The 19,036-nt window shown below is 57.7% G+C and overlaps 2 pseudogenes; one reads left to right on the forward strand and one right to left on the reverse strand.

Annotated features, from left to right (window-relative positions):
* Positions 1–10,333: 10,333 nt before the first annotated feature.
* LOC119251152 (olfactory receptor 11L1-like) lies at positions 10,334–15,739 on the reverse strand (annotated as a pseudogene).
* A 1,759-nt stretch (positions 15,740–17,498) lies between these two features.
* The window catches only part of LOC119251153 (olfactory receptor 11L1-like), a 7,165-nt pseudogene continuing 5,627 nt past the window's right edge, over positions 17,499–19,036 (forward strand).

Raw genomic sequence — 19,036 nt, forward strand, 5'->3', positions numbered from 1 at the left:
GGGTCCCTGGGACTGGTGGACAACCACACGCACAGACCGTCCGGCTCAGCCCTGGAGCGGCCTCCTCCCTGTACAGATGTGCATGAGTCTGAGGGGGACAGAGGGGCCGGGGAGAGACCCGGGGTGGACGAGCCCATCCTGCAGGAGGGACGTGTGGTGTGACCCAGGAGGAGACTCTGTGGGAAACATGGTCTCTGAGTCCTCAGATGTGGGGAGTCAGGTGCAGGGAGATGAGGAGAGAGGGGACAGACCAGGAGTCAGGAGTGAGGCCACAGGGGTAGGAATCTGACAGAGGAGGTGTCAGGACACGCCGCACGGGGATGCTGAGTCCAGATCATTCAGTTCCAGGACAGTGTCGGGTCCTGGGGAGCAGGAAAACAGGGACCCGCACACCCCATCTCCCTGCACACCTGTCACTGTGGGGCCTCCCCAGACCAGGGCTGTGCTGGAGGAGCAGGGACAGGCTCTCTAGGTGGGGGTGCTGGGCATGGTCACGTGTCCTCTGGGACTGTGCCCTGGACAACCTCTGGGAGTCGCTGGGCCGAGGTGCTGGGGCCTGGCAGGAGGCGGAGCAGAGAGATTGGAGCAGTAGGGAGGGGCTGTCAGTCGGGTTTGTTGAGAGATATGAGATTTTAATTTATGCAAGATTTGTAGGGGATAATGGAAATTTTCACCAATTTTCAGGTCTTCTGTGGAAAAAGTTATCATGCACATTCACATGAAGTGGAAATAAATGGGCTGAATAATGAAGTTTATTTAGATGATGATTTTTGACTCAATAGGACCTAGAAGGAATAATTATGTAGAAAATACATTGAATCATTACTCTATTATGATAACACACATGCTCCACGTTGGAAGTTAGACATTTTCTTTCCTTCTCCTTTCCCAATACAGATGATGTCTCCAGAGGTGACCAATCTCACGGCCGTGACAGAATTCGTCCTCCTGGGGTTCCCCACTCAGGGGACCATGGGCTTCTTGCACCCGCTGCTCTTCTCCCTGGTCTACCTGTGCGCCCTGCTGGGGAACGGACTCATCGTCCTCATCACCACCCTGGACCGGCACCTCCACACCCCATGTACTTCTTCCTGAGGAGTCTGTCCTTCTCGGACCTCTGCCTCATCACAACCACGGTGCCCAAGTCCATTGCCAACTCTCTGAGGCACAGCAGCTCCATCTCCTTCCCTGGCTGTGTCGTCCAGGTCTTCATGATGTTTTTTTCGGCAGGTGCAGAGATGACCCTGCTCACGGTGATGAGCCTTGACCGCTATGCTGCAATCTGCCAACCCCTGCACTATGATGTCATCATGAGCAGGGACAGGTGTGTGCAGCTGACAGCTGTGTCCTGGCTGGGTGGGGGTCTCTATGCTGTGATGAACACAGCTGGAACCTTCTCCTTGTCCTACTGTGGGTCCAACGTGGTCCACCAGTTCTTCTGTGACGTCCCCCAGTTATTGGCTATTTCCTGCTCAGGAAATCTAATGAACAAACTTGTCCCCATTCTCATTAGTGTGGTGTTGAGCACCTGCTATTTCATTTTCATCATCATTTCCTATGTCCACATCTTCTCTGCTGTCAAGAAGATCCCATCCACAGAAGGTAAGGCCAAAGTCTACTCCACCTGCCTGCCCCACCTGCTGGTTGTGGTGCTGTTTGTCTCCACTGGATTCTTTGCTTATCTGAAGCCGACCTCAGAGACCCCGTCCATGTCTGACCTGGTCATTTCTATGTTCTACACGATGGTACCCCCACCTTTAATCCGGTCATATACAGTCTGAGAAACCAAGCCATGAAGTCGGCTGTTGGGAGACTGATGAAGGGGAGACTCACCAAAATGTAATAGAGAAGATGACTTCATGACTCCATTATGAGACACATATTTTAAATCTTCACATCATTCTCCCCTTTATATTTGTATAGTTACATGTAATTCCATTGTATAATTAAAGATATATTCTTATTTTTAAATTATATTTAAGATGACTCCATATGCCCCTATAGCTTTAATTGTTTCTCTTGTTAACACTTAGATGTTCTTTGATGTTCTGTGTGTACTGGTGTTTGAATTTCTAGCCACTCTTTGCTGTTCTCCATTTCTGTGCTCCCGGCCGATAGGGGCAATGGTTGGGTTTCATCTCGGTCGTCAGCAGAAGTTTTCTCACTGGGGCAGCATCTCCAGTCTTTCTAAGGCAGCTTCCCCTCTAATGTCACTGACCCACATGGTCACTTGTGGGATCAGGGGACTCGGGTAGGATAGAGGCCCCTTTAGTTGGTGAGTGAGGCCTTCACAGCATAAATAAGGCCCAAAGATTCATAGTGAATCGAGTAGTCATGACCTTCTGTCGATAAGGACCACACGTGACGTGGTGGAGCCCTCCTGGAAGCTCTGGTGTGGGTGCCTCCAGCATTTACCATAAACACGCCAAGCACAGTGGACACCAGAAATAAGACAGGGACTTGAAAGCTGTTAATTTCAGGTGCAGTATAATGACTAAAAACTGACAATATATAGTGGGTAGGGTTTTTTAAGAAACAGTAAAGGGGAGTCCCTGGTGGTACAGTGGGTACAGCACAGTGCTGTAAAGCTGTCCGCAGCCTCTGCACCACGGTTCAGTTCCCAGACAGCCAGGGAGCTACCCACATGGCGCTGCAGACCTCTCCTGCCTCACCCGCTGCTTCCCTCAGCAGTGTATTTCGGTCAGTCTGGCTCTCACCCCCCACACCTCTCACGCCAGCTCTCACCCCCCACACCTCTGTCCTGTACCCCAGCTCTTGTATAAATAAATAAATCTTTTTTTAAAAAAAGAAACAATAAAGGAACTTAGGAAACTATAATGGTAAAATCAAAATAATAGCTCGTGGACTGCACAATATTCTAATATTTCCAGGAAGAGTTGAGGAACGGCACTCACAATCACACCGCACTTTACACGTGTGATTATCCACATTTATTTAATTACCTAGAATGCCTTAGAATTTGAGGACAGTGTCCTTCTGGGCACGTTATTACAGGATCTCACCCAGAGTGTTTGCGTTTCCATATGGAGTTCTTCAAACAAGAAAACTCGTCAGATTTACATATCATGAATGATATTATCATTTAGTGTAGACGAAAGACATAAAGAATTTGAGGGTTTAAATTGGGAAGTGAAAAGCCCCTGAGTGCTTTGCTGTCTGGCCTCAGCTCCTCTCTGCTGACTGCATCCACCTTTGGTTTCCCGTTGTGATTTCCAAGGTTTGAAAATTTCACACCAAAATATTTCAATATAAAATGTAGTCTCAATTGGACATCAGGCCCTTTAACTGTTTCTCAAACAGGTCACCCTCTGAGGAATCAGGCTGACCTTGCCTTCAGCCCAGGCGAGTCCCGTAAGGCACATGGCAAATTTGGAGGCAGCCAGCAATGGTTAAAAGATGACATCATCTTGATACATAAACATCTGGGTTGACAACTTGCTACTGTTATTTTAAATCATTGGCATTTTTATTTATCTGATGATAAATAACTTTGTTAAAATTAATTCTTGATACTGTCATAGTTTACTGGTCAATAAAATTTATGGGGCATAATGACAATAAAGTTACGAGATATAAGGAGAATTCAATACGTGTATTGAATTAAGAACCTGAATCAGGGTATTATAAACATATGCTGAGACTATTCATTGCCTACATTTTGCCACTTGTGTATAAAATAAATAAAAATTTAAATTAATAAAATATTAACTGCCTCAAGATTGCATGATTTAAACATTTAAGCACATTTTAAACAGTTGTACAACATAATATCCACTAAGAACACTAAAGACTCCACTGAAAACAACAAATTAAGTCAATGAGCCACATCAGTGTAGTTGGAAGCTGACAAAATCAACACACGAAAATCAATTGCCTTCTATATGCACAAAATGAACTAGAAGAGAAGTTAAGAAAACAAACCCACTTATAATCACGAGACTAAGTACCACGAGTAGACATAACAAAGGAGGTGAAGATACAAGAAAAGAGAAAGACATTGTCAAAAGAAATAGAAAAGACAGAGAAATGGAAAGATATTCCCTGCCCTTGGCTTGGAAGAATCAACATTACCAAATGCCCATCTGACCCAAAGCAACTTACGGATTCAACTTAATCCCAATAAGACCTTCAATGACATTCTCCAAGGATATAAAAAAAAATTACTGAAATGTATGTGGAACCATAAAAGGCCCCGAACACCCAAAACAACACTGACAAAAAGAGGAAGAATGGAGGCAGCTCACTCCAGACTTCAGTCCATACAATAAAGCTCTAATAGTTAAAGCAGCATGGTACTGGGACCAAAACAGACAGACAGAACTCTGGAATATAATGAGGGCCCAGGAACCCACCCTCATCAGGACGGACAGTGACTCTACGACAGAGGAGCCAGAGCAGGCACTGGAGAGGGAAAGTGGGGAAATGGTGCTGGGAGAAGCAGACAGACACACGCAGCAGAATGAAGCAGGTCACTGCCCCACACCCTACAGAATAGACTCAAACAGATAAACGCCTCTTTGCAAATGTGTCACTATAGTCATGCTGCAAACCTAAGTACATGACATCATGTGCAGAAACCCTAATATTCTACTCCATTTTGTTAAGGTTAAAAGTAAAATTATTCAAACCTAATAACAGTTCTAATGTAAGTGCAGTGACAGGTGCTGGGGTGGAAAAGAACCGCAGGATACATAATTTCAGAGATGAGTAAAGTTTCTCTTCCCGAAGGGCTGGTGACCCCCGTGGTCACTCACTTCTGCTGGACGTCCATTGTCTTTCCTCCCCACTCCCCTCCCTTGGCTCCCTCCTGCCTCTCTCCTGTCCCTTCCCTCCGCCTCAGGCCTTTCTGCATCCCCCTCACGCCCATCCCCAGGGCCTCTCCGTGAAGGGCAACGGTGGGTGACGGGCGACTGTCCAGCTGTCTAGACAGGGACTCAGGGCACTGTTATGACTGATGGTGCCCACCACGGTGGACACGACAGGTGGGGAATGGAACCTGGAAATGAGGATTTGTCTATTCACTTCCATAGAGGCGTGAGCCAGACACAAAATCACATCTACACACCGAGTGTGATAATTACTCCCCGAGAAGCACTGCAGGACGCTCCAATTAACACAGTCAAGTAAACACGCACTTTCCCTCTGGAGGAAGGTCCCTGAGGGCTGGAATCTGGACAGTGTCCAACACGCGGACACCAGCTCCAGAGCTCAAATAGCCCAGCCCTGAGGCCCTGCTCTGTCCATGAGGCGGCGCAGGACGGGGTGGAACATCCTGTGAGTGCTCAGAGGTGTCCCCAGGAGCCCCGCCATGGAGTGAGAGGCCGGGACGCCCTCTATCCTGCCATGGGGACAACCTCAGGACAGAGACTCGACACGGCAGCGGGAACTTCCCCCCCAGACTGCAGGTATTCTGTTCTTAAACAGTTTTCGAATGGAAATCATTCAGATTTGACTGTTTTTAGATTTCAAGCTTCATTTTAGATCTGAGAAAGCACAGTAAATAAAATATTTGTTTTATAAATCATGAAAACTATTAAATTCTGAAGGTGCACAAGTTTCTCAGTGCCCCACTGCCTTATCATGCTGGATGAGTCTCAGCGAGAGGAAATATACTCTCCTGGAATTTAAAGTGTTCAAAGGATTGAACAGAATGTTGTGGTGCATCGTATATGTGACAACTAATGCTTCATAACTGGATTTGAGCATTCAGCACACTGAGTTGTTCTGGGCACTACATAAAAGACAACAATTAATGGAATTACATTGTGATGAAGAATGTCTCTTTACAGACATGGACTTGGGTTTTTTTTTCCCAATTCCACCACTCAGGAGTCTTAGTGATATTGCACAGGAAGAGAATATGCCAGAGCTTCTGTCATCATTACCGATATCAGTCCAAAGGTATCTACATCTTGGACCATCTCATTACATGATTTATTTCCTGTTTTTATTAAATTATTAGGAAGATTCCACCAATGTGTTGTAATTATTTTATGTTACTATGTGACCTTAAAAATCCTGCCTCCCCAGGGCCTTCCCCTCCGTCACCCCACAGAGGGGAGAGGATGACATTGGGGAGGGGAAGTGGAGTGGGCAGGGCTGCCCCGTGTCCAGACGTCCCCACTCACCCACGGGCCTGGGTGAGGAACAAACCTGCACCCGGGGGACCCGGGTCCCTGGGACCGGCAGGGACAGCCACACGCACAGACCATCCGGCTCAGCCCCAGAGCGGCCTCCTCCCTGCACAGATGTGCATGAGTCTGTGGGGGACAGAGGGGCCGGGGAGGGACCCGGGGGTGGACGAGCCCATCCTGCAGGAGGGACGTGTGGGTGTGACCCAGGAGGAGACTCTGTGGGAAACGTGGTCTCTGAGTCCTCAGATGTGGGGAGTCAGGGGCAGGGAGATGAGGAAACGAGGGGACGGACCAGGAGTCAGCAGTGAGGCCACAGGAATCTGACAGAGGAGGCGTCAGGACACGCCACACGGGGATGCTGAGCTCAGATCATTCAGTTCCAGGACAGTGTCAGGTTCCGGGGAGCAGGAAAACAGGGACCCGCACACCCCATACCCTGAACACCTGTCACTGACCAGGGCTGTGCTGAAGGAGCAGGGACAGGGTCTCTGGGGTGGGGGGTACTGGGCATGGTCACGTGTCCTCTGGGACTGTGCCCTGGACAACCTCTGGGAGGTGTGCTGGGCGGAGATGCTGGGGCCTGGGCAGTAGGTGGGAGCAGCAAAAGTGGGGCAGTCGGGAGGTACAGTCAGTTGGGTTTGTTGAGAGGTTTGAGACTGTAATTCTTAAAGTTCTGTAGGGTCAATGGAAATCTTCAAGCCTTCACCAATTTCCAGGACATGTTTGGACAGTGTGATAATGTCCCCTTCACATGAGATGGAAATGAAAGTTGAACACAGCAGCACACACAGATGAGGATACTAGATGCCATGGGACCTAGAAGGAGTAACTACCTGGTAGATAGACTGAATCATTATCCTATGCTGACAACCCACTTATGTTCAATATTAGAAGATTTAACAATGTTTTCTTCCTCTTTATTTTTTTATACAGATGATGGCTCTGGGGGGATGAATCTCACGACTATGAGAGAATTCGTCCTCCTGGGGTTCCCCACCCAAGGGACCATGGGCTTCTTGCACCCGCTGCTCTTCTCCCTGGTCTACCTGTGCGCCCTGCTGGGGAACGGGCTCATCGTCCTCGTCACCACCCTGGACCGGCACCTCCACACCCCCATGTACTTCTTCCTGAGGAGTCTGTCCTTCACAGACCTCTGCCTCATCTCAGCCATGGTCCCCAAGTCCATTGCCAACTCTCTGAGGCACAGCAGCTCCATCTTGTTCCCATGCTGTGTCCTCCAGGTCTTCATGATGGTTTTTACAACAACCACAGAGTTGCACCTGCTCACGGTGATGAGCCTTGACCGCTATGCTGCCATCTGCCACCCCCTGCACTATGACGTCATCATGAGCAGGGACAGGTGTGTGCAGCTGACAGCTGTGTCCTGGCTGGGTGGGGGTCTCCATGCTGTGATACACACAGCTGGAACCTTCTCCTTGTCCTATGTGGGTCCAACGTGGTCCACCAGTTCTTCTGTGACATCCCCCAGTTAATGGCTATTTCCTGCTCAGGAAATTTAATCAATGAACTTGTCCCCATTCTCACTACTTCGCTGTTGAGTATCTGCTGTTTTATTTTCATCATCATTTCCTATGTCCACATCTTCTCTGCTGTCAGGAAGATTGCATCCACTGAAGATAAGGCCAAGGTCTACTCCACGTGCCTTCCCCACCTGCTGGTTGTGGTGCTGGTTTTCTCCACTGGATGCTTTGCTTATCTGAAGCTGACCACAGGAACCCCGTCCATGTCTGACCTGGTCATTTCTATGTTCTACACGGTGGTGACCCCCACCTTTACTCCCATCATATACAGTCTGAGGAGCCAAGCCATGAAGTCGGCTGTGGGGAGACTAATGAAGGGGAGACTCACCAAAATATAATAGGGAAGATGAGTTCATTACTCTTTACAAGACAATTATTTTAAATTTTCACATTATACTACTCTATATTCTTATAATTATAAATATATATTAATAATGTAATAAATTATAATAAATATTAAATAAAATAAATAATAATATATATATTAAGATAACTTCATATACCCTTAGTTTTAGTTGTTGCTCTTTTTACCTCTTAGGTGCCATGTGATATTCCGTGTATACTGGAGTAACTGAACTTTCAGCCACTCTTTGCTGTTCTCCATTTCTGTAGCTCCCGGCCAAGAGAGGAGATGGTTGGGTTTCATCTCAGTTGTCAGCAGTTGTCAGCAGCAGTTTCATCTGTTGTCATCTTAGTTGTCCCTGGGGCAGCATCTCTAGTCTCTAAGGCGGCTTCCCCTCTAATGTCACTGACCCTCACGGTCACATGTGGGATCAGGGGTCATGGTAGGACAGAGGCCCCTGTACTTAGTGAGTGAGGCCTTCACAGCATAAACAAGGTCTTAGGGTCCAAGTTAGAATCTGAGCAGTTGCGATCCACTGTAGAGAAGGACCCACACACGTGATGTGGTGGAGACCCTCTGGAAGCTCTGGTGTGGGTGCCACCACATTTACCATAAACACACTCAGCGCTTGGTGGTCAGCAGAAATAAGAAAGTTAAGTTCCTGTGCAGTATAATTACTAAAATATTACAAAAATCATTGGGTGGGAATTTTTGAGAAACAATCTGCTCAAAACAAAACGGTAGCTAGTAGTCTACCTCGTATCTAATATTCCTAGAAATGTGTTAGGGATGCCATCCATGACCTCACACCACACTTCACAGGAGTGTTGTCCCCATTTATTTCATCACCTAGAGTGGGCGGGTGGGAATGGCAGGACAATGCCCTGGCTGGGCAGGTCATCAACAGGAATCTCACACAGAGTGTCTGCATTTTTATGAACTCGTTGAATTGAAAAAAGCCGTCGGATTTACGTGCAAAAAGTAACACTATCATTTGGTGTGTTCATAGACATGCAAAGGATTTGAAGAAGATCTCATTTGGGAAGTGAAGTGCCCCGTGGGTGTGGCTGCTGTCTGGCCTCAGCTCCTCTCCGCTGACTGCATCATCCTTTACTTTCCCATCTGTGATGTTCCATACTTGAAAATTTCACACCAAATATTTCATGATGAAATGCAGTTCCAATTGGATATCAGACATTCAGTCACTCTCAAACACTCACCTGGGAGGGGCTGAGTCAGGCTGACCTTGCGTCCAGCCCGGGGGAGTTCCAGGTGGAACCAGGCAAATCTGGAGACCAGCCAGGGGCTGTAGAAGAGGTGGCAGAATCCTGACCTTTGAGCTTCTGGGCTGACAACGGCCTACTGCTCTTTTAAGTGATTGGCCTTTTTATTTTTAGTGCCGATAAGTGACTCTTAACATTAATTCATGATGCTGTTACACTGGTCAATAAACGTTATGGAATATAATGAGAATCCAGTGTGTGCATTGAACAAGAAACTGGATCAGACCATTCTAAACACATACTCTTCACTGCCAACATTTTTGCCAACCTTGTACAACGTAATTAGATATATAAGTTAATAAAACATTAACTGCTCTAAGTTGTATGAATTCAAACATTTAATCACAATTAAAACCATTGATTTCTGATTTTTTTTTTCTTACTTGGCGTTACTAAATGATTTATCTCACTATTTCTTTTTATCATGGTAACTTGCTGCTAGCACAGTTGTGGGTATTAAATAACATTTTTATAAATTCTCAATGTGCCAGAAGTCGTACATTCCAACTGTTGATATAGAAGGTCAAGAAATACATTACGAACTTAAATTCACTAGAAAGTATCAAAAGCTAAAAAGGAAGGAAGATAATTATTGACCACAAGAAGCTGGACCGCGGGAAGCAGAACTCGCCTCCTGTTTTCTCGCGCGCGCAGGGGCGCGGGTCACTGTGGAGACCAAAGCTGAAATCGAGCTGGAGCGCCAGGCCACCCCTCCCCCCACCACGGCTCCGCTGCCCTGGCAGCGCCCGCCACCCGCCCACCAGCTCCGCCCCGCCGGCCCCACCGCTGCCGGAAAGGGGGGTTCCCGGCCCCGCCCCTCGAGGGCCGCCCCCCGAGCCGGAGCCGAGCCGCTTCCAGGGCTCCCGGCCCTTCCTGGCCCGCGGCAGGGGCAGCTCCGCGGCGGGCAGCGACCCGGGCTGATCCTGCTGCACCGCGGTTTAGGAAAGGCCCGCACCCCGCGCCGCTCTGCGCGCGCCCCACTTCCCGGACCTTGCTCGCCCGCCCAGGGGCTCAGGCCCCAGAGCCGCCCAGCCGTGCGTCCAGCAGGTGTGGCGCCCCGGCCGGCGTGGACCGGCCATCCCTGGACGCTGGGCCTGCCCGCGCTCTCGGCCCCTCCAGGGCCCCTGGGCCCCCATCCCGCCCTCTCCGGGAGCCGACGGCCAGGCAGGAGCCCAGAGGAGGGAGGATGCGCAGCAGGGTGCCGACACCCCCGCCGTCTGGGTCCGTGTGGCGCAGGAGCCTGGGCCACACTCGAGGCAGGGGAGGAGCCTCAGGCCGCCGCCCCCGCCAGGCCGGGTACCCCGCGGGAGACGGGTCCGCGTAGACGCCGCCTCCCCTGGTCAGGGCCCGCCCTGGGTTGGGGCAGCGACCCCTGTCCCTGTCAGTGAGGGGCGCGGTGGACGCGAGGGATTCCCCGGGGCGGGGAGGTGACTACGGTCTTGGGGGGACGGGGTGACCGCGGCCGGGGAGCTCGGCGCTGACCGCAAGGCTCCCCGCCCCGCTCCCCTCGCCCGGTAAGGCGGCCTTGCCCGTCCCCTGCGCGGGTGGGGACCGGGGGCTGGGGGGGCGCTGCCGCCCACCGGGCCCGGGTCCGGGCTGGGGACTCCGCGCCCTGCTGGAGTCCCCATGGGACCCGGGACAGCAGCTCGAGCCGGGGACGGCGCAGGTCGGTCTTTCAGGCGCGCCCGGAGCCCTCCTGGTGTCTGTGGGCGCCCCTGGGGTCCCCGGGGTCTCCTCCCATCCTGGGGCACAGCTACCCCGGCCGCGCGGAGGGAGCGCAGGGGAGGCGCGCTGGGGACAGCGGAGCGCGGAGCCCCCCCTTTCCAAACCGCCCCTGTGAGGCCCAGGGCTCGTTAGGCGAACTGGGCGCCTCCTCAGCGCCCGCGGCGCGCCCGGGGTCTTCCTGGGCTCCTCGGGGCGCCTGGGGGCACCCGTGACGGAGGGGGGGGGCTGGGGGACTGAGACCCATCGTGGGGCCACGCTCAACTGCGAAACTATGGCCGCGCCCCGCAGGGGAGCCCCAGAGCAGGGCGCGCTGGGGAGGGGGTGATGGGGCGGGCGGGGGTGCGCACTCGTTGCTCACCCCGCCAGGGCGCCCGGGTGAGGAGCCGCGGAGGAGGCGCTGGCGCGCGCTGCAGACACCAGAAGGGCCCCTCGGCTCCCTGGCAGCCTCTGTCTGTCCCCTGTGGGGACGGTCCCGCCAGGAGCTGGTGGGGAGGGGGGCGGTGAGGGAAACCAGCTAGCAGAAGGGGGTGTGTCCGGTGAGGACCCAACGTGAGGGATGAACGGGACGCCCCTGAGACGCGTGTCCTCCGCCCGCCGCTTCAGTTCCCAGGCCCAGGCCCCCGCTCCAAGGGGCTCTGGCGCTCCCCGCGCACCCCCCCCCCGCGCGGGTCACGCGCCCGGAGGACTGGACGCAGGCGGGGTGGGCGCGGCGGGGTCCCCTCCGCGCAAGGGGTGGGGGGCTGCAGGGAAAATCAGGAGAAGCAGCGCCAAGGCGGGCGTTAAGGGACGCGCCCCAGAGTCCCCAAGTCCAGCTCCGAGGCGGGGAGCGCCGAGGGCGCGCGGGCCGAGGCTCAGGCGGGCGCCGAGTGGGTCAGCCAGGCGCAGACCCCAGGGGCAGCCGATGCTCTGGCCACGCCGCCCCGCAGCGGCGCCTCAGCCCATCCGCCCGCTCCGCCCCTCGCTGTCCTGGGGAGTCTCCCCACCGCCACCCCCACCCCTGCCGCTGGCTGCACCCCGGCTCTTGTGCGCATGAATAAATAAATAAATGTCTTTTTTCAAAAACCGCGGGTGCTTCCCGAGGGCCCCCGCCCCGCAGGTTCAGCTCCTCGGGCCCCTCGGTCCGTCTGCCGCCTGTCCGGCCCGGCCGGCGAGGACCCTCCTCCAGGGCCGCAGAGAAGCCCGAGGGGCGGGCGGGCGCGCGTCCGAGCCTCCGAGGACATCCCGGGCCCGCGGCTCGGCCGGGCCGGCTGCAGAGGACAGGGCAGCGCCCAGGGCGCGTCCGCCCGCCCGGGGGTCAGGCCCGGCTCGCCCCGCGGCCCCCGCCGGCGGAGGGGCGTTCCCGGCGGCTCCGGGGTCGGCGCGCCCGGGGGAAGCAGCGCCCCTGGCCACCTGGGCTGCGCCCCCCGCCCCGGCCGCGCGGAGCCGGACCTCGCGGGGGACGGGCTCGGGCGACGGGGCTGGTGTCACAGAACTCCGTGCCCCAAAGAGCGGGGGCGGAGGGCTGCGCCCCGGGCGCCCGGGACGCGGACGGCGGCGCCAGGGCGGACGCAGGCAACTCGCCAGGCAGGGCCGCTCGGGGCCCGGAACCCGGCACCGCGCCCGCGCGTCCTCAGGCCTCGGTGCGGGCTCGGCGGGGGCGCCGGGCGCAGGGACGCCCCTCCGCCGAGGACTCGGGCACCCCGGGCGCCCCCGCCGCGCCCCTCGCCCGACCCGCAGCCCGCGCGGGCGCCTTCGCCTTCGCAGCGTTCCTCGCGACCCACGCGTCTCCCGGCCCCGCAGGGCCCCGTGCGTCCCGGCTGCCGCGGGATGGCGCCCCCGGAGCCCCCACGCCCGCCCCCACCCCCCGCCCAGCAGGTCCACGCAGCCGCCCGCCCCGGCCCCGCGCTCAGTCAAGCCCGAGAGGCCCTGGCCCGGCCCCAGGTTAGCTCAGGGGCGCGTCCTGTTCCCGGGAACCCCGAGGATTTCCGAGCCCCAGCGCCACCCCGACCCGGGGAAGCCCCGCCTCAGCCCGCAGGTCTCTCTTCGGTCCGCAGGGAGCCCCGCCTGCTCCCCGTACAGCGGGCGCCAGGGCAGGGGGTCAGGGACAGGCCCACAGCGCTGGCCTGGCAGGCCGCTGACCACCGCTGGGCATCCGCCGGGCGAGGCGGGTCACCCCTCCCGCTACTCCCCGCAAGAGCCTGGCCAAGCCCCGCCCCACGCCCGGCCCTGGCATCCGGGCAGCGGGGCCAGAGCCGACCGGCGCCTCAGCGCCTTTTTATGCAACCTGTGCTTCCCGGCTTGTGGGCTGGCCCAATCAGGTGTGAGCTACCAGCTGACTGGTCCTGAACGGTCCAATCAGCCTCAGGATTGAAAAACGGTCCAATCAGCTGTGTGGGTGGGGCAGCCTGAGAGCGGCTATAAGCAGGGCTGGCGGCGCTCAGACACGGGCGGGGGCGCGGGCTGCAGGCCCCGCCTCTTCTCTGGGGGCCCCCGAAGGCGCCCCGGGGCCCGGGGTCTCAGGGCGTCGCTTGCTGCAGGTGTCGCCCCACCACTCACGCAGCTGCGGGCGCCGGTGTCTCTCGCCGAGCGGCCCGCGGCGGCCCCCGTGGCTGGCCGGCGCCCGCGGTGAGCGGCGGGCGGGAAGCGGCGGCCGGGGGGCCCTGGCCGGTCCTGGGCGTCCGCCGCCCCGTGCGCCCTCGCGCTGCCCCTTGGCGGGCCCCGGCCTCGGCCTCCCGGGCCTCTGGGCGGCGGGTCCGCGCCGGCCCGTCCCGCCGCCCGCCTGCGCTGCCCTGGTCCACGCTCACCCGGCCCGAAGGCCTCGCCCGGGCCTGACTTCGTCGGAGGGGCGGGGGGCGTGGGGGGGGCGGGCCCGGAGAGGCGGGAGCAGCTCCGCGGCCCGCGCTGGGGCCGGGGCCGAGCTGGAGGGCGGCGGGCGGCCGGAGCCGGGCAGGGGCGCGCCGCGGGCACTGCCGGCCTCCGCTGCAGGCCGGAGACAGACGCCACCGAGGCAGAGACGCCTCAGGCCGCCCCGGCCCCCACGCCGGCGGGGACAGGCACCCGGGGAGGGGCAGGGGCAGCCGGTCAGCAGCGGCGCGTCGACGGCGGGTCCAGAGTCGGCGGGGACGGCAGCTGCACGGGGCGGCCACGCGGGCCACGGCGGCCTGTCCCCCCCCCCCCCTGCCCCTCCCGCCCTCCCCCTCCCTTCCCCTCGGTTCCCTCCTCCCCCCACCCGTCCGTCTCTCGCCTCTGCCCCTTCACCCGCCCCGCCTCTCCTCCTTCCGCCGTGACTGCTTTTCCTAAGATTCCATTCAACACACACCCGGGATCTGAGTCTCTGCAGACCAGTCTGGCGTTTGGAAGCGCCCCTGCGCCGCCTGCGCGCCCTGCGCCGCGCGACGCCGGGCCGGGGCGACGCCGGGACACCCCGCGCGGGCCCCCGGGCGGCTTCTGTCCACGGGCCCACGAGCTCGGGCGGCCGTGCGCGGGGACAGGACGTGCGGAGCCCGCGGCCACAGGGCGGGACCCCGGAGGGCAGAGCGAGGACAGCAGGGCCGGCAGGGGCCGCAGCGTGTGGCCGGCGGGCGGGGGGGCGGGGAGCAGCCCCCACCTGCGGCAGCCGGGGCAGCGCCCGCCGAGGGCCCGACCGCACTGGGCCGCGCCTGGCCCCGCCGACTGGCCGCACCTGAGCGAGAAGCTGCCCTGCGCTCTGAGGCCGCAGATGCGGCCCCTCCTCGTCATCACTTTCCTCACGGCCTCTTGGAAGTCTTTGTTCCTCAAACGGTAGATGACGGGGTTCGGCAGTGGGGTGACCACGGTGTAGAAGACGGAAATGATCTTGATTTCAGGGGACAGGTGGGCATTGGGGCGCACGTACATGGAGATCGTGGTCCCGGAGTAGATGGTGACCACGGCCAGGTGGGAGCCGCCGTGGAGAAGGTCTTCGCGTGGCCGGAGGCGGAGGGGATCCTTACGATGGCGGCCACGATGAAGACGTGGGACACGAGGGTGGGGAGGAGGCACACGCGCAGCCGGCGATGGACAGGGCGAAGATGACCATCTCGGTGAGGTAGACGCGGGAGCAGGAGAGCCGCATGGAGGGGCAGGTCGCAGAAGAAGTGGTTGATCCGGTTGGGGCCACAGAAGTCCAGCCTGGAGATCATCAGGCAGGGCAGGACCCCGTGCCCACCCCGGTCACCCAGGAGACGGCCACCAGCTTGGCGCAGGTCTGGGGCGCATCAGGAGGGGGTAGTGCAGGGGGCTGCAGACGGCCAGGTAGCGGTCACAGGCCATCGTGGCCAGGAGGAAGCACTCCGTGGCCCCGAAAAACACAAAGAAGTAGAGCTGGGCCATGCAGGCGGGGAAGGAGATGGCACGGCCCCGGACAGCAGGCCGGCGAGCAGCGGCGGCACGACGGTGGAGGTGTCCCAGACCTCCAGGAAGGACAGGTGCTTGAGGAACGTGTACATGGGCGTGTGCAGCCGCCGGTCATGGCTCGCCACGGCGATGATGACGACGTTCCCCACCACCGTCAGCACGTAGATGAACAGAAAGATGGCAAACAGCAGGGACTGCCACTCGAGAAGGTTCTGGAACCCCAGCAGCTGAAACTCAGTGACAGCAGACACATTTGGGGGCTCCATCGCCTGCGGAGGGGAAGAGACCTTGGAAAGCACTGCGGACAAGGCATGAAAATCCTCGGTGCTATCTGGAACATGAGAGACTGTCTTCGAGCACTCCCGTCTCCACGACAGCTTTCTGGAAGAACGTGTGCGGCTCCACCTGGCTTTTAGACCACTGTGGTTTCAACCGTTAGGTGAAAGGGGAGCAAGAGTTGGGGGAGGGCCTCAGCAAGCTCCACTCACCAGGCTCTCTGAGATCTAGAAGTTTCAGGTTCAACACCACAGGTAAGAAGGGGCTCACTGAGCCAAACACAGGAAATACAATTAATAGCCTGGTGGTGGCGCGAGGGTTAAGTCTCAGCACTGTGAAGCTGTCGCCAGCCACTAAGGCATGAGTTCAATCCCCGGCCAGGGAGTGACCCACAGGACGAGGCAGACCTCTTCTGTCTCCCCGCTGCTCCCCTCAGCAGCGTGTTTCAGTAGATCTGCCTGTTCTGCTCCCCACTCTGTCTCTGGTCTCTGGTAAATCCTCTCACCCACCCACCCCAACCTTTGGCCTGTACCCCAGTTCTTGTATGCATAAATAAATAAACCTTTAAAAATTAATAGCTATGTTTTCCTGGTAGGCCCTTTCCTCCCACAGGTGACCCTCATCTGGAAACAGGTCACACCTGGCCCGTCTCCCAGCCCCGGGAGACTGTGTTCTGCCCTCAGTGTTTATGGACACCTCCTCCGGGCACTTGAGCATCTGAATGTGTCTGTGTGTGTCTGTGTGGCCAGGGCTGAGCCAGCCTGCATCTCCACTGGTACCTTCTCACCCAGGTGGACACTAGCTTAGTGATCGGACTTTGTGTCCAGTCAACAAGTCACCCCTCCTTTTTTCAAGGTCTAGCCTAGTTCTGGATGAAGCCAGCATCTGCCCGCCATCAGGGGCTTCCCTCATCAAGGACTGAGCGTGATGTCACCTCTGTAATGCCCAGGCCCAGGACTCCAGCCGCAGGCCCTTCCACCTCCCTCCCTCTCCCCTAGTGACTATTTCAGGCGCTTCTCCAAAACCTTCCAAGACTTTTTGTGTAGGAAAGTGATGAAGCTGAAGTACCCGGAGGCCCTCCTTCACCGCCCCCCTCTGTCTCCCCGGGAGCCCGATGGGTGGTGCATCACCCCCTCCCCCCCTCTCCCCAGAGGTTGCACCTGAGCCGGCTGTGGCTTTATTTGGTCTCTTGCCCAAATTAACCGACAACCCCCCCCCTCGGAAATGCCGCATCCCCCCAAGGAGCACCGCCCCTCCCACCCGACTGCTCTAGTCTCCCTGCGCCCCAGGCACACCCGTCCTTCCTCCTGGGAAAGTGGACAGAGCAGCTGCCACAGCAGAGGCCTCTGCTAGGGTGGAAACCAGAGCGCAAAGCAGACGATTTGGCGAGGGGCTTGGGCGTGAGGCTGCAGAGAGTGGCCAGTTCAGGGCTCCGGAGCCATGGTCCCTGGAGCTCTGCAGTGAAAAAGGCCCCTGGCTCCACCTGCTGGCTGCGCCCAGGAGCTGGCCCTGCTGCGTGGTGTCTGCTCTCTGTGCCTAGGGCCGGCCTGCCCTGCTCCCTCCCAGCCGCTCCCCCTCCTCCTCAGAGGCACCAGACCTCTGGGTCTCTGTTCTGACCCCATCTCAGCTCCTGCGCACAGCACAGACCACAGTCTCTGGCCTTCTCTGCTCACTGCTGTTCCTGGGCCCTGCCCCGGGGCAGGCTGACCCCAGGCCAGTCCAGGAGCCCAGGCTGAGGGGAAGTGTGACCCCACAGGGCAGCGAGTGATGCAATTCACTTTGGAACATGGTCCTTTCCTGACATTGCTTCCACTTCCGTGACATGAGCAGTGACCGGACAAAGGCAGAATTTAAATGCCGAGACCACCAGGGCCTGGTTGACGGGGTCAGCATGGGCAACGTGGTTGGGTCACAGGGCATTTGGCCCCATTTCTGAGTCACCTAAAGTCCCCCTCAAACGCAGTCAAAGACACAAGGGAAAAAGGACCTGCTGGGCCTAGCCCTTTGGGGCAGGACGGGGTGCCGGGGTGACAGGGTGGGGGGTTGGCGGGGGTGGGGGGTGGCAGGGGTGGGGGTGCGAGCAGGTGGTGGGGTAATGGGGGTGGGGGTGCAGACCTGCTTGGGGCTGACATCAAGTCCTGGCTATTCCAGGGACTGGATCACCTGATTTACAATGAGCTCAGCCAACAAGACCCACCCCGAGGCAGAACCTCCCAGGCGCCAGCCCCACATCTCATTTCACAGCTTCCCTGGAGCCTTTATGGAAATAAACATGCCCCAGTACCACAGACCTCCCGCCATCCAGGGCCACCAGGCGCCTCTGGGCTAGGGCCTCCCTGCTGCTCTCTAGGCACCACAGGGCGGGCGATCCCACCTGGACAGAGCATCCGCAGGGCCTGCAGCCTCAGGCTCGCAGCCCCTCGCCCACAGGCATGGCCTCTGGCTCCAAACACACCTCTCCTGGTGGCCTTCTGAGCCCTGGGCCTACCTGTCCATCTCCCTGGCACAGGGCGCCCACGGTCCTCCCTGCTGCCGGCTCGGCCCTGCTGCCCTCCGCCCCGCACGCCGGCCCTGGCTCCCTTCTGCGAGCTGCGACTGGCCATCTTCTGCGGGTGACGCGGCTGGAACACGCTCCACCTTTCAACAACCCAGGTCTCCTGGGGCCTGGCCTTCGGGGAATCCTCCTCCCAGGTATTCTTCCACGGTTTGCCAACCGAGTTAATAATCAACAAAAGCAAACTTTTGAGACTCCCTGCTGCCCAGGGGGCTCAGGCACGGGGGCACCCCTGGGACCCAAGCAGTTCTTTGGAAAACTTTTTTAAAATGTAGCTTAGGATAGCCCCGGAGATGCTGAACTGGACTGACTCAAACAAATGGGTGTTTCTTGAAAATCTAGGGAGCAGGTACCCAGGGGCCCATCCTGAGACGGGTGCCAGCGGCCTTCCGCTTCACACTGCAGTTTCAGGTGTGCCCACGAGAGTACATCCACGCACCCACACGGTGAGACCCCCACCCAGGCCAACTTCCAGAGACCAGAGCACCTGCACCGAGGGCGTCTCCCAACTCCACAAGGAAAACGCAGCATCTCAGCCTGGAAAGGCCTGAGCGGAGCCCTCCACGTGCCCCCACCCCCCTCTTGCCAGCAGGACCAGAGGCTGCTGCTTGGGGGGGCACTGTCCCGCGACGCACTTGTGCTTGACTTAATAACTTATTTTCCAAAATAATGTTATCCGTGTGTATGTTTTTCAGAAAACTTGCAGACAGAAGACGGCCAGGGCACGGCGCGTGCACGAGTGCCCGCTGTGAACACGCTCAGGGGCACGGGTGGCTGCACACGCACAGGTGCATTTTGGGGCACTG

This window comes from Talpa occidentalis, unplaced genomic scaffold (assembly GCF_014898055.3).
Source record: "Talpa occidentalis isolate TD23 unplaced genomic scaffold, MPIMG_talOcc4v2.1 talOcc4.2, whole genome shotgun sequence".
NCBI classification, from domain to species: Eukaryota; Metazoa; Chordata; class Mammalia; order Eulipotyphla; family Talpidae; genus Talpa; species Talpa occidentalis.